Raw genomic sequence first — 11,457 nt, 5'->3', positions numbered from 1 at the left:
ATCTAATACTTATGACTGTTCCCATTTATACTTTAATTGATAACAAGATAAATATTTCAAAGAATTGCATTTGGCTGCAAAACTAGTCCTCTCAAGGCCCCATCGACGAAAAAAAAAAAAAAAAAAAAACCCTTTTCAAGGGAATGAGTTTGATGCTGGTTAAAAAGTTGAGGGATTAAATTAAGATAAAATGAATTGCAGGGACCATTTTAAAACAGAGGGAACGGTTTAAGGGCCATATGAATCATTAACTCAAATAAATATATACCAGAGAGGAAGCCAAGCAATGAAAAGTATGAAACAACAAAGAATCACTGTGCTACCAAGCTAACAGCATTCATTCATAATCATAAATAAATGCAGGAAATACTAAAGCATTGCTTCTTTCTTTTCTTTTTTTTTTAAAAAAAAAAAAAAATTTCACAAAACCATTGTCATAGATAGAGAAACAACTTTAATCAGTCCATGGAACATTTCCTGCAACTGTTTACTCACTCAGAAGCTATGGTCGCTCTCTGAAAACCACCTCTAACAAAATGTTTTGTTTTTTTGGGATGCCAATGAGATTTAACCAAGAGTTATGCTCAGACTGCCAATGGGGTAAGCTACGAACTGCATCTGGAAGTATTGAGCTTGACCATATACTATCAACCAGGGATTTCATCACTGCTTGTTATGGGGTCTTACGCAGAAGCAAGGCCAACGGGCAACAGAGGGAAGAGTCAACTGAGTCGAGTGCAACTATAAGAAGTGCCACGAGGAGAGTGAGAGAAGCTGTCTTCAGCTGCACACACACACACACAGAGATCAGAAATGCATGAGAAATAGAAGCACATGCATGTTAAAAGCAGCAAAGATAATGAACTAATTTTTATTTTATTTTATTTTGGCATATTTGCTATCATGCATCTGATTGTAGCCAGCATCCTAAAACCTATTTGTTGACATGTATAAGAGAACGGACATGCCAACTACAATCAGCAAATACCCTTATTTTATTTGTTTTAACTCATCCATGTATACATGTTTATAAGAGTCACAGTTCAGAAGGGTATTCAATTCACACGAGTCGAATAAGTAACAGAAAGTAGAGCAAGAATTCTAGACAGTAGGAACTAACCTTGTTATGGAAACTTGGCTACTCTATGTACTTCAGCTGGCTAGGCTGCTCATGGAGGGAGGTAGATAAAGATTACAAAGCCCTGAAAAAAAGATCATCAATCACTTCATGCAAGCTAATCTTCTCCATCCTATATAAATGTCGACAACACTGCTCCTATTGGCTGCCGCCGACATGTAAATTTGAGGTAACTCAACATGATTGATTTATTGCAAGTACAATACCACAAAGCTTCCTTTATAGGAGTTAACCAAATGGGCTCTTCAAGGAAGTCATCGCCAAAGCTCAATTCATGATGATTTCTTCCTGTGGATGTAGTATATCTGGTGCAGAAACTTGGGGCAAGAAAATAATGAATCTTTGCTCTAGGAATCTGACAAATATTTACAAGTAAATAATCTTCAAAATCAACATATGAGTCAACATATACCAATTAAAATCAGAAAGAAAAAAACAAAAGAAATACTTAATAAGTTACTGTGTGGGTGAAAATCTGACCACACTGCCTGTTTGGTGATCAGCTGGAGAGCACAAGCAGAATAGATGGCTTAAGTAACCTGAAACAGAAAGAAAAAGCTCCGGCGGTGGTTCTTCCACCCGGGGGCATTCCGACGATCAAGTCAGTATATCTCTCAAAGATAATCAAGTACTAAATGAATACTCAGAATATAAATTGCATACCTTAGACCCACGGGGGTGCCTCTCTTTTATAATATACTTAATCCAAGTCCCACTAGAAGTATGACTTCTATGAATTCTAATTTACTGTTTACTCTGGACTCTTTAAGAGATAAAGATAAACTCCCTAAGAGTTTTATCCTTATTTCGGTTAAGTCCCCTTCTTGCCTTAGGACTCTTGCCCCTTATCTCGGATTCCGATATCTTCGGAGATGACCTCGGCTTCCCCTTAATTACCTCGGCTTAACTACCAGGGCACGTGGCACCTCGGCTGACACGTCGGCGTCACCATGCCACGTGTTGGTATTCAGAAAATATATCCCCACAACTGCCCCCTAAGTTCTATTACCTCGGCATTCTGAGGTGATGGAACCTATTCCGAAATTTTGTCACTTCTTTTCTGAGTAATGGCTCAAAAACTATTTAGCCAAGATTATCTACTTTCAGCCGACGTGTTCTTTTCGGAGAACAAGGCTTCGGTCGTACTCTCCCATGCGCATGAGCTGTCATGCATATCTAACTGTTTCTTTTACGTGTTTCGTCTTTATTGGAGCGTGTCAGTGACGCGCCTGAAGCTGTCTGTTCGTTTGTCTGCGCCGTCTGACGCGTGCGTTACCCTAGGCGTAATGATTGCCCTAATTTTGCCGCCGTTTCACATTTTTGACAAAACTTTTCTTTTGCCTCTATCTTTTCTTCACTTTTTCATTCCGTCTTCTTGCTCTTTCTCTCTCTGAAAGCTCATTCTTCTTTGAATCTGTCATCGCTTCAATCTCTCTTCTGGAACTGCGCTTAATCCCTCATTCTTGCAAAGCCTTCTTTTGCTGTTGGAACCAATTTCTGGGTTCAGCGAGCATTGCCTTGGCTTCATTTGTCCTGGTAAGACCCTTTCCTTTAATTCTTCCATTCTCTTTATGTGCTTTTGTCTGTCTGTCGCCATTACTGATCTTGTTCGAGGTCTTGGATTTATTCATATCTTGAATTTGTGGCTATACCTTGGACTTCTATGCTTTTTCATCATTCTCTTTACCGCTGTTCTTGATTTGTTTCTGTATCTCTATTGTTTCTGAGAACTATACCTCTATTCTTGAATCTGAAACTTCGTCTTTGTTTTCTCTTTTTTGTGTCTGCCCCAGATCTGTGCCCTCGATCTTTATCTTCATACTTCATAGATTTGGGATTTGTCTGTAGAACCCTTAATCTTTAGGGAAACCTGAAAAACGCCAATCTTCTGAAACATATTCCTCTTAGTTTAAGCCGACATAATGGGTATGTGGAGGCATAGGGTAAATACCCCAACAAAACTTGAATACTTTAGGCAAGAATTCTCTATCCCAGCCGACGTTCATCTTAAGCTGGCTGGGGATAATGATACCATCGTGCCCACAGACCACACAATGCCTTTTCCAATAGTTGCTTTTACCGAATGTGGACTTCGGCTTCCACTTGATCCCCTTTTTCGTCAAGTTCTCCATTTCTATAAGCTGAACCCCATGCAACTTACTATCAATTCCTATAGGGTAATTAACGGTATTATTGCTTTAGCTAGGCAAGAAAACCTTAGAATCACCCTAGCCGACCTTCAATATTGTTATACCATGTGCCCTCTTGATCTGAAAGATAGGGGTTTTGTCTATTACCTTAAGCCGAGATCCACTCAGTACAAAATTATAGCCGACCTTCCAGACTCCAACAAGGGGGCTGGAGATGATTTTCTCATTGCTTCTGGAAATTGGGAATTTGGCCCAGATGAAGATGTCCACCTCTACCCTCTTCCTCGAACAATTACAGAGGGCAAGAGTAAGAGCCCTGAGTCAACACTTAGTTGTTTTTATTTAAGACTTTAATACTTTTTGTTTCTGACGTCTGTTTCTTTGCAGATCTTCATCAGCCACCGAAAAATTTTCGCCAATCCTTCTTCCCAGGAACAGATCTGAAAACACTTCTTGGCCTTCCAATTCATAAACGAAAAGCCCCAGTATTACTAAACTTCATCCCTACATACAAATCCACCTTAACCGACGTCCCAAGAAAAAGGAAGAAGAGTCTTTCTCCACCCACAGCCACAACCTTAACTGCTTCTACATCCCGAACAGATCAAGAGTCCACATCTGACCCACCCGGTTTTCCATCAACTTCGGCCCCCTACTTAATACCAATTCCTGAACGTAAACGTCGACGAAGGCTTGTAAAGACTGCCGAAATGGTTCGTCAAAGGCCTGTTGTCCAAGACCTTCTCGCCGATCTCCCAACTGACGCCGAAGCCGCACCAACGCAATCAATGCTCCCACCCAAACCAAAGAGAGTTAAAAAGGCTCAGCCTAAGGCCAAGGCTACAGATGCCGAGGCTGAGGATGCTTTGCCGATTTCGAAACTAGCTGAAAGCAAAAAATCAGCCTCTACTTCAACCAAGAGGTCTGCTGAGGGCCAACCCTCAGGGTCTACACAAACAAAGAGGCCAAGGTCATCGTCTGCGACGACCTCGGCGTCAAAGAAGCCCGATGTTCCATGGGCTCCTGAACTAACCCTGGAGGACAGGCCTATCATGGCCAGTGAAAGTGCCGACGATATTAACGTTGGTGTCGCCCTTAGCACAGCTCTTCTCCTTCCAAATGATTTGGAGCGAAATGCTAAGCTTAGTGCGTACGAGAATTATGCTCTCATGCTCCAACATTGTGTTCATGTAAGTATTTCTGTTTGTATTTGCGTTTTTTCCTGCTGTTTCTTTCTGAAAAAATTTTCTGACACTTCTGTTTTCATTCAGGCTATTCAACATGCCCATTCATTTTCAATGCAATCCTTTGAAAATCGTCAAAGGTTGGTTGATATGAAAAGGGAAGCATCTTCAATGAAGAGAGAGATAAGGGCCCTTGAAGCAAAAATGAAAAAACTGGAGGATCAGGTCGAGGCTGCAACGAAAATCCAAACTTTAGCTCTTGAGAAGGCCGAGGCTGCTGAAGCCGTTAAAAAAGTAGCTGAAGCCGAGAAAAGAGAGGCTGAGGCTAGGAAGGCCCAAGCGGAGAAAGAACTCCAGCAGGCTCTGGCCACCAAAGAGGCCGAAGTCAAAGAGGCCGATGAAAAGGCCTATGCTCAAGGTATGGCCGATGTTGCAGAAGACTACAAGCTTCAAGTCAGGCAGGCATGCAACAGGGGATTTTCCCTTGGTTGGATGTCCTTGATAAAGAAGCTTGATCTTCCTGTTGACTCGCCATTGCGCCAGGCCGACGCTATTCCTTTACCATTTCCTCCACCTCCTCCTGAAGGTGAATCAGAGTCTGAGGCCGATGCTGTGGATGAAGATGAAGAAAAAGATGATGGTGACGCCTTGGTGAGAAAACCCAAGGATGCTGCCGAAGCCAAGTCCCCTCCTCCTGCTGAACAGGTTATGGACTTAACTTTGGATGAGGAGGGTGATGAGGTTGAGGGGGCACCCAAGGAGACTGCCACTGGGCAGCTATCGTCCAATCTTCTATTGGTAGAAAGAAGTGTGGAGAATACAATCGCAGAGATCGATGCCGAGATACAGGCGGAAAAAGTAGCCGACGAGGTACCACCGGAGTCGTCCGAGGTCCCAGTCCCTGCAGTGGCTAATAGTGAAGAATCCTGAGAAAATTGCCCTTTGTACTTTTTCCTTCTTTTTTTTTTTTTTTTTTTGGTACTTTGCACTTTGTACTTTTTTACTTTCTGGATAATGCAAAACTCCTTCTTTTGGCCGACTTGGTTTTTGCAATATGTTACTGTAACAGTTCTTCCTCTGGATGTTTTAATCTTGTGATATTCTGTTGACTGCTTCTGCATAGTCTTGTACTTAAAATTTTTTTGCATGCTTCCTCATGTTGCTTTCTTTGTGTAATCTTCTCGGGATTACATATCTCGGGTATAACCGTAAGACTTTTACTTCGGCAAGATACTAACCTGCAAACTTTTCATAAATTTCAACAAATATAGAACATATATTTCGGAATGCAAACTTTGCAAGCTTCTGCTCAATTCTTAACAAGTACTGAATGGTAATCTTAGTCTAACCTATTTGTAAATTGCTACAAATTTCAACAAGTAATGAACAATATACTTAGCCTTTATTTTAACTTGTAACTTTCTGTATACCTCAGCGGGTGGTCATATGTCGGCTTAACATGAACTTGTAAATTGCTACAATTTTCAACAAGTGTTTAGCATCTTCCCTAGGGTTTAAATAACCCACATATTGCTATGAGAACTTTAAGCAATAACCTCGGCCTATCTTCGACTTGTAAATTGCTACAAATTTCAACAAGTGAAGATAAAGAATCAGCTTAATTCCAACTTGTAAATTGCTACAAATTTCAACAAGTGAATTAAGGAATAACATCGGCTTAACTTCAACTTGTAAATTGCTACAAATTTCAACAAGTGAAGATAAGGAATCAGCTTAATTCCAACTTGTAAATTGCTACAAATTTCAACAAGTGAATTAAGGAATAACATCGGCTTAACTTCAACTTGTAAATTGCTACAAATTTCAACAAGTGAATTAAGGAATAACATCGGCTTAACTTCAACTTGTAAATTGCTACAAATTTCAACAAGTGAATTAAGGAATAACATCGGCTTAACTTCAACTTGTAAATTGCTACAAATTTCAACAAGTGAAGATAAGGAATAACATCGGCTTAACTTCAACTTGTAAATTGCTACAAATTTCAACAAGTGAATTAAGGAATAACATCGGCTTAACTTCAACTTGTAAATTGCTACAAATTTCAACAAGTGAAGATAAGGAATAACATCGGCTTAACTTCAACTTGTAAATTGCTACAAATTTCAACAAGTGAAGATAAGGAATCAGCTTAATTCCAACTTGTAAATTGCTACAAATTTCAACAAGTGAATTAAGGAATAACATCGGCTTAACTTCAACTTGTAAATTGCTACAAATTTCAACAAGTGAAGATAAGGAATCAGCTTAATTCCAACTTGTAAATTGCTACAAATTTCAACAAGTGAATTAAGGAATAACATCGGCTTAACTTCAACTTGTAAATTGCTACAAATTTCAACAAGTGAAGATAAGGAATCAGTGTTGCCTGAGTTTGATATGTCTTCAATAAACATCCATGCATAACTTTATCAATCATACGTGTTGAAAGGATTCTGAAAAGACTTTATTGATGATATCGGCTGAACAATGATGTTTATCTAATGGTAGAAAAATTTCAAATTACAAGTATTCCAAGGTCTGGGCAATGCTTTGCCCTTATTGTCCTCAAGCCGATATGCTCCATTGCCTAATATTGAAGTAACTCTGTAGGGTCCTTCCCAGTTTGGGCCAAGCTTGCCCTCCCTGGGATCCTTCTTGTTCCCGACGACTTTTCTTAGGACTAGGTCGCCAACTTGAAAATCTCTTGGATTAACCTTCTTGTTGTAAGCTCTGGCAAGCTGTTGCTGGTATACTGCGAGCTGAATCGCAGCTTTCTCTCTTCGTTCTTCCAATAAATCCAGGTCTCGGGCTAACAGTATGTCATTGGTGCCATTCTCTACTCCCTGGGTTCTGACCCCTGGGATGCCGATCTCCAATGGGATGACTGCTTCTGTGCCATAGGCCATGGCAAAGGGGGATTCTCCTATTGATCTTCTCGGCGTAGTCCGATATGCCCAAAGTACGTTGGGCAATTCGTCCACCCACTTTCCTTTTGCTGCCTGGAGCCTCTTCTTTATTCCATCCAGGATTACTTTGTTGGACGCCTCTGCTTGTCAATTGCTTTGAGGAAAACTTGGTGTTGAGAAATAATTCTTGATCTTGAATTTTGCACAAAAGTTTTTGATAAGTTTGCTGTCGAATTGTGTTCCGTTGTCGGAAACTATTGCTCTTGGGATCCCAAATCTGGTGATTATGTTTCTCCAAGTAAAATTCTTGACATCCACATCTCGAATTTTGGCAAGAGGTTCTGCCTCTATCCATTTTGTGAAGTAGTCTGTTGCTACCAGCAAGTATTTTCTTTGCCCAGTTGCTTGGGGAAGTTGTCCAACCAGATCCATGCCCCATTGGGCAAACGGCCAAGGGCTGGATACTGGGTTTAGGTCGGCAGCTGGCTAATGTATCAAAGGTGCAAACCTTTGACATTGCTCACACTTCTTTACATAGGCTTCGACATCCTTTTGCATGTAGGGCCACCAATACCCCTGGGTAATGGCCCTGTGGGCTAACGATCTGCCCCCAGTATGGCTTCCACAAATTCCTTCATGAATCTCGTAAAGAAAGTCTTCAACCTGCAAAGGGTGTATGCACCTTAAAAGTGGTCCAGTGAACGACCTCCTGTAGAGATGGCCTTCCGCTGTTAGACTGAATCTGGCCGATTTCAGCCTAATTTTATGTGCTTCTTTATGGTCTTCTGGCAGCTTCCCCTCTTTTAGGAATGCAATGATTGCATCCATCCAGCTTGGTCCAAAGCCCACGCACATTGCTTCTCGTTCGGTGCTCTGTTTATCTATGCTCGGGACCGACATGTAGTCGATCATAATTGTCCTTGTTTTTCCAGTTTGAATTGAGCTGGCCAGGTTGGCTAACGCGTCGGCGTGGGCGTTGTCATCTCGGCTAACTTGGAGTAATCTGCAGTTCTGGAATAGGGCTGCCAGTCGGATGACTTCCTTTGCATATGCCGACATTCTTTCGTCTCTGGCTGCAAATTCTCCTGTTGACTGGTTAACAATCAGTTGTGAATCACAAAAAACAATTACCTCGTCTGCCTCTGCTGCTGCTGCTAGCTTTAGCCCTGCAATTAATGCTTCATATTCTGCTTCAGTATTGGAGGCTTTGAACCCCAGACGGATGGATTGTTCTACAATTTCTCCATCTGGAGATATCAGCAGTACTCCTGCTCCTGCTCCTTGGCGGTTTGAACTTCCATCGACGAATAGTCTGAATGAATCGCCGATGTAGATGCTGCATGGTCTGAGCTTTTCTTTCTCTTGCTTTTTTGTCTTTGACTGGGATTCTTTTTGCTTGTTGGGGTGGTGCTCATCTTGGCTCGACGGAGCCCGAGGTGTGATGGCTTCAGGTGTGAGTTCTGCGACGAAGTCGGCCAAAACTTGGCCCTTTATTGCTGTTCTTGGCCTAAATTCTAGGTCAAACTGGCCCAGTGTTACTGCCCATTTTGCTATCCTTCCTGTTAAGTCTCCTTGATGTAATAAGGACTTCAGTGGGTGCTCTGTTAGGACCACAATCTTGTGTGCCTGAAAGTAATGGCTCAATTTCTTTGAAGCCATTACCAATGCTAGCATTAATTTTTCCAGTGGTAGGTATCTTGTTTCTGCGTCAGCCAGAGTCTTACTTACATAGTAGACAGCCTTCTGCTCCCCTTTTTCCTCACGGATTAGCACTGCACTGACTGCGTGCTCAGAGACTGCTAAGTACAAAAACAATTCCTCCCCTGGAATTGGGTTAGAAAGGACCGGGGTTGTGGTCAAGTATTTTTTTAGGTCGGCTAAGGCAGCTTCACATTCTTCTGTCCATAGGAAGTCTGTGGCTTTTTTCACCAGGTTAAAGAAGGGTTTGCACTTGTCTGAGCTTCTGCTGATAAATCGGTTTAGGGCTGCGGCCCTTCCAGTGAGCACTTGAACTTGCTTTGCCGATGTCGGACTCTGTAGTTCCAGGATGGCCTTGATTTGGTCTGGGCTGGCCTCAATGCCTTTTCTTGTTACCAGATATCCTAGAAATTTACCTGACCCAACTCCGAAGGCACACTTCGAGGCGTTGAGTCGGAGCCGATATCTTTTGAGTATGTCAAAGACCTCTTTTAGGTCGGCAAGATGACCTTCTGATTTCTTGGTCTTTACGACCATGTCATCGATGTAAACTTCTACCGTTTTGCCAATTAGATGTTTAAACATCTTTGTCACTAACCTCTGATAGGTTGCTCCTGCGTTTTTCAGCCCAAAAGGCATTACCTTGTAACAGTACAGGCCTTTCGGGGTGATGAACGCGGTCTTTTCCTCATCTGGTGGGTACATAGCAATCTGGTGGTACCCTCTATATGCATCTAAAAAACTCATCCTTTCATGTCCCGAAGTGGCGTCTACCAGTTAGTCGATTTTGAGCAGAGGAAAGCTGTCTTTGGGGCAAGCTTTGTTGAGGCTGGTAAAGTCTACACAAACCCTCCACTTGCCATTCTTCTTTTTTACTACTACTGTGTTGGACAGCCATGTTGGGTACTGAACTTCTCGGATGGCTCTGGCTTCAAGGAGTCTGTCTACCTCTTCTTCTACTGCTTCGACGTGCATTAGCGTCAGCCTTCTGGCTCGTTGAATCACAGGTTTTGCCGATCTGTCGACATTCAGGCTGTGGCAGGTGACCTCGGGGTCAATGCCAGGCATTTCATAAGGTGTCCAGGCGAACGCCTCTATGTTTGCCCTTAAAAAATCTTCCAGCTCTTTTTCCTCTTCTCTAGCTAGGCCTGTGCCGAGAAGAAAAAATCGTTCTTCGTCGCCCTCCTGGACGAGGATTTTCTTTAGCGCCTCTTCGCTTTTCTCGGCTGGTTCTTTCCCGACATCTTCTAGGACTTCCATGTCCTCATCTTCAACTTCTGCTTTCTTTGGCTCCTGTATACTACAGGTGGATTTTATTGCTGCCATGGAGCAAGTTTTGGCTTGTAGTTGATCCCCTCTAACTTCTTCAATCCCATGCTCTGTTGGGAACCGGAGTAGTTGATGCAACGTTGAGGGAACTGCCCCCATTGCATGCAACCACGGCCTTCCCAAGATGATGTTGTATGGTGAGGGCGTGTCAATTACCAGGAATTCCGTCCTGATCTTTTTAGTGCTGGCTTGTACTTCTAAGCTTGTTGCACCCAGTGGCCATGTCGGCGTTCCATTAAAGCCGACCATCGGGCCGTTTGATTGTTCTAGGTCATCGGGGTGCAGGTCTAGCTCTTTGTAACATCTGACATACATGATGTCACAGGAGCTGCCTTGATCTATTAGGATGCGTTTTACTTGGCACTCCCCAACCTGGAGGGATACTACCAAGGCATCATTATGCGGATGTTGGACCAGTTCTAAGTCGGCTTCGGTAAAGGCTATCATTGGCCCCTGGCATTCTTCTGGCCGATGTCTCTTTTCCCCGACTTGGTAGATATGCTGTAAATGTCTTACCCTCTAGGTTTCTCCTCTGACTTCGTTTTCGTTGACCCTTGAGTGGATCACATTGACCACCCTCGGTTCTCCTGCTTGTGGTAGTTGTGCTGGGGGAGGGGGTGCTGCTGGGGCTTGAGGCAACCTTGCCTGCTCTTCCCTTGTTCTGGCCTCATCGACCAGGTCCCTTAGAAGGCCTTGTCTTACTAGGTCCTCCAAGTGTGCTTTTAAGGCTCTGCAACCTTGAGTTGGATGCCCTTCTTCATTGTGGTAGGCACAACGTCTACCAACGTTCCTTCCCATGAATTCCCCCGGTGCTCTTGCCGGAGCCCTGAAATAAGGTTGATTTCGAATTCGATCTAAGATTTTATGGATTGGGATCCGGAATACCGTTGTTACCGCCTATTTATTTCTCAATTCTATTTCTTGTTTGATCGGTCCATTGTTGACTCGGCCTCGCTTTGGCGAGCCGTTTCCCTTTTCTTGTTTCACCTCATTGTTTCCCGATGTATCTTCCTCGGCCATGGCGTATTTCTCAATTCTTGCCATGAGTT

Source organism: Camellia sinensis, unplaced genomic scaffold, assembly GCF_055761805.1.
Source record: "Camellia sinensis isolate YWXY unplaced genomic scaffold, ASM5576180v1 Unanchor2, whole genome shotgun sequence".
NCBI classification, from domain to species: domain Eukaryota; kingdom Viridiplantae; phylum Streptophyta; class Magnoliopsida; order Ericales; family Theaceae; genus Camellia; species Camellia sinensis.
The sequence above is the reverse complement of the archived record's forward strand: the minus strand, read 5'-3'. Positions refer to the sequence as shown.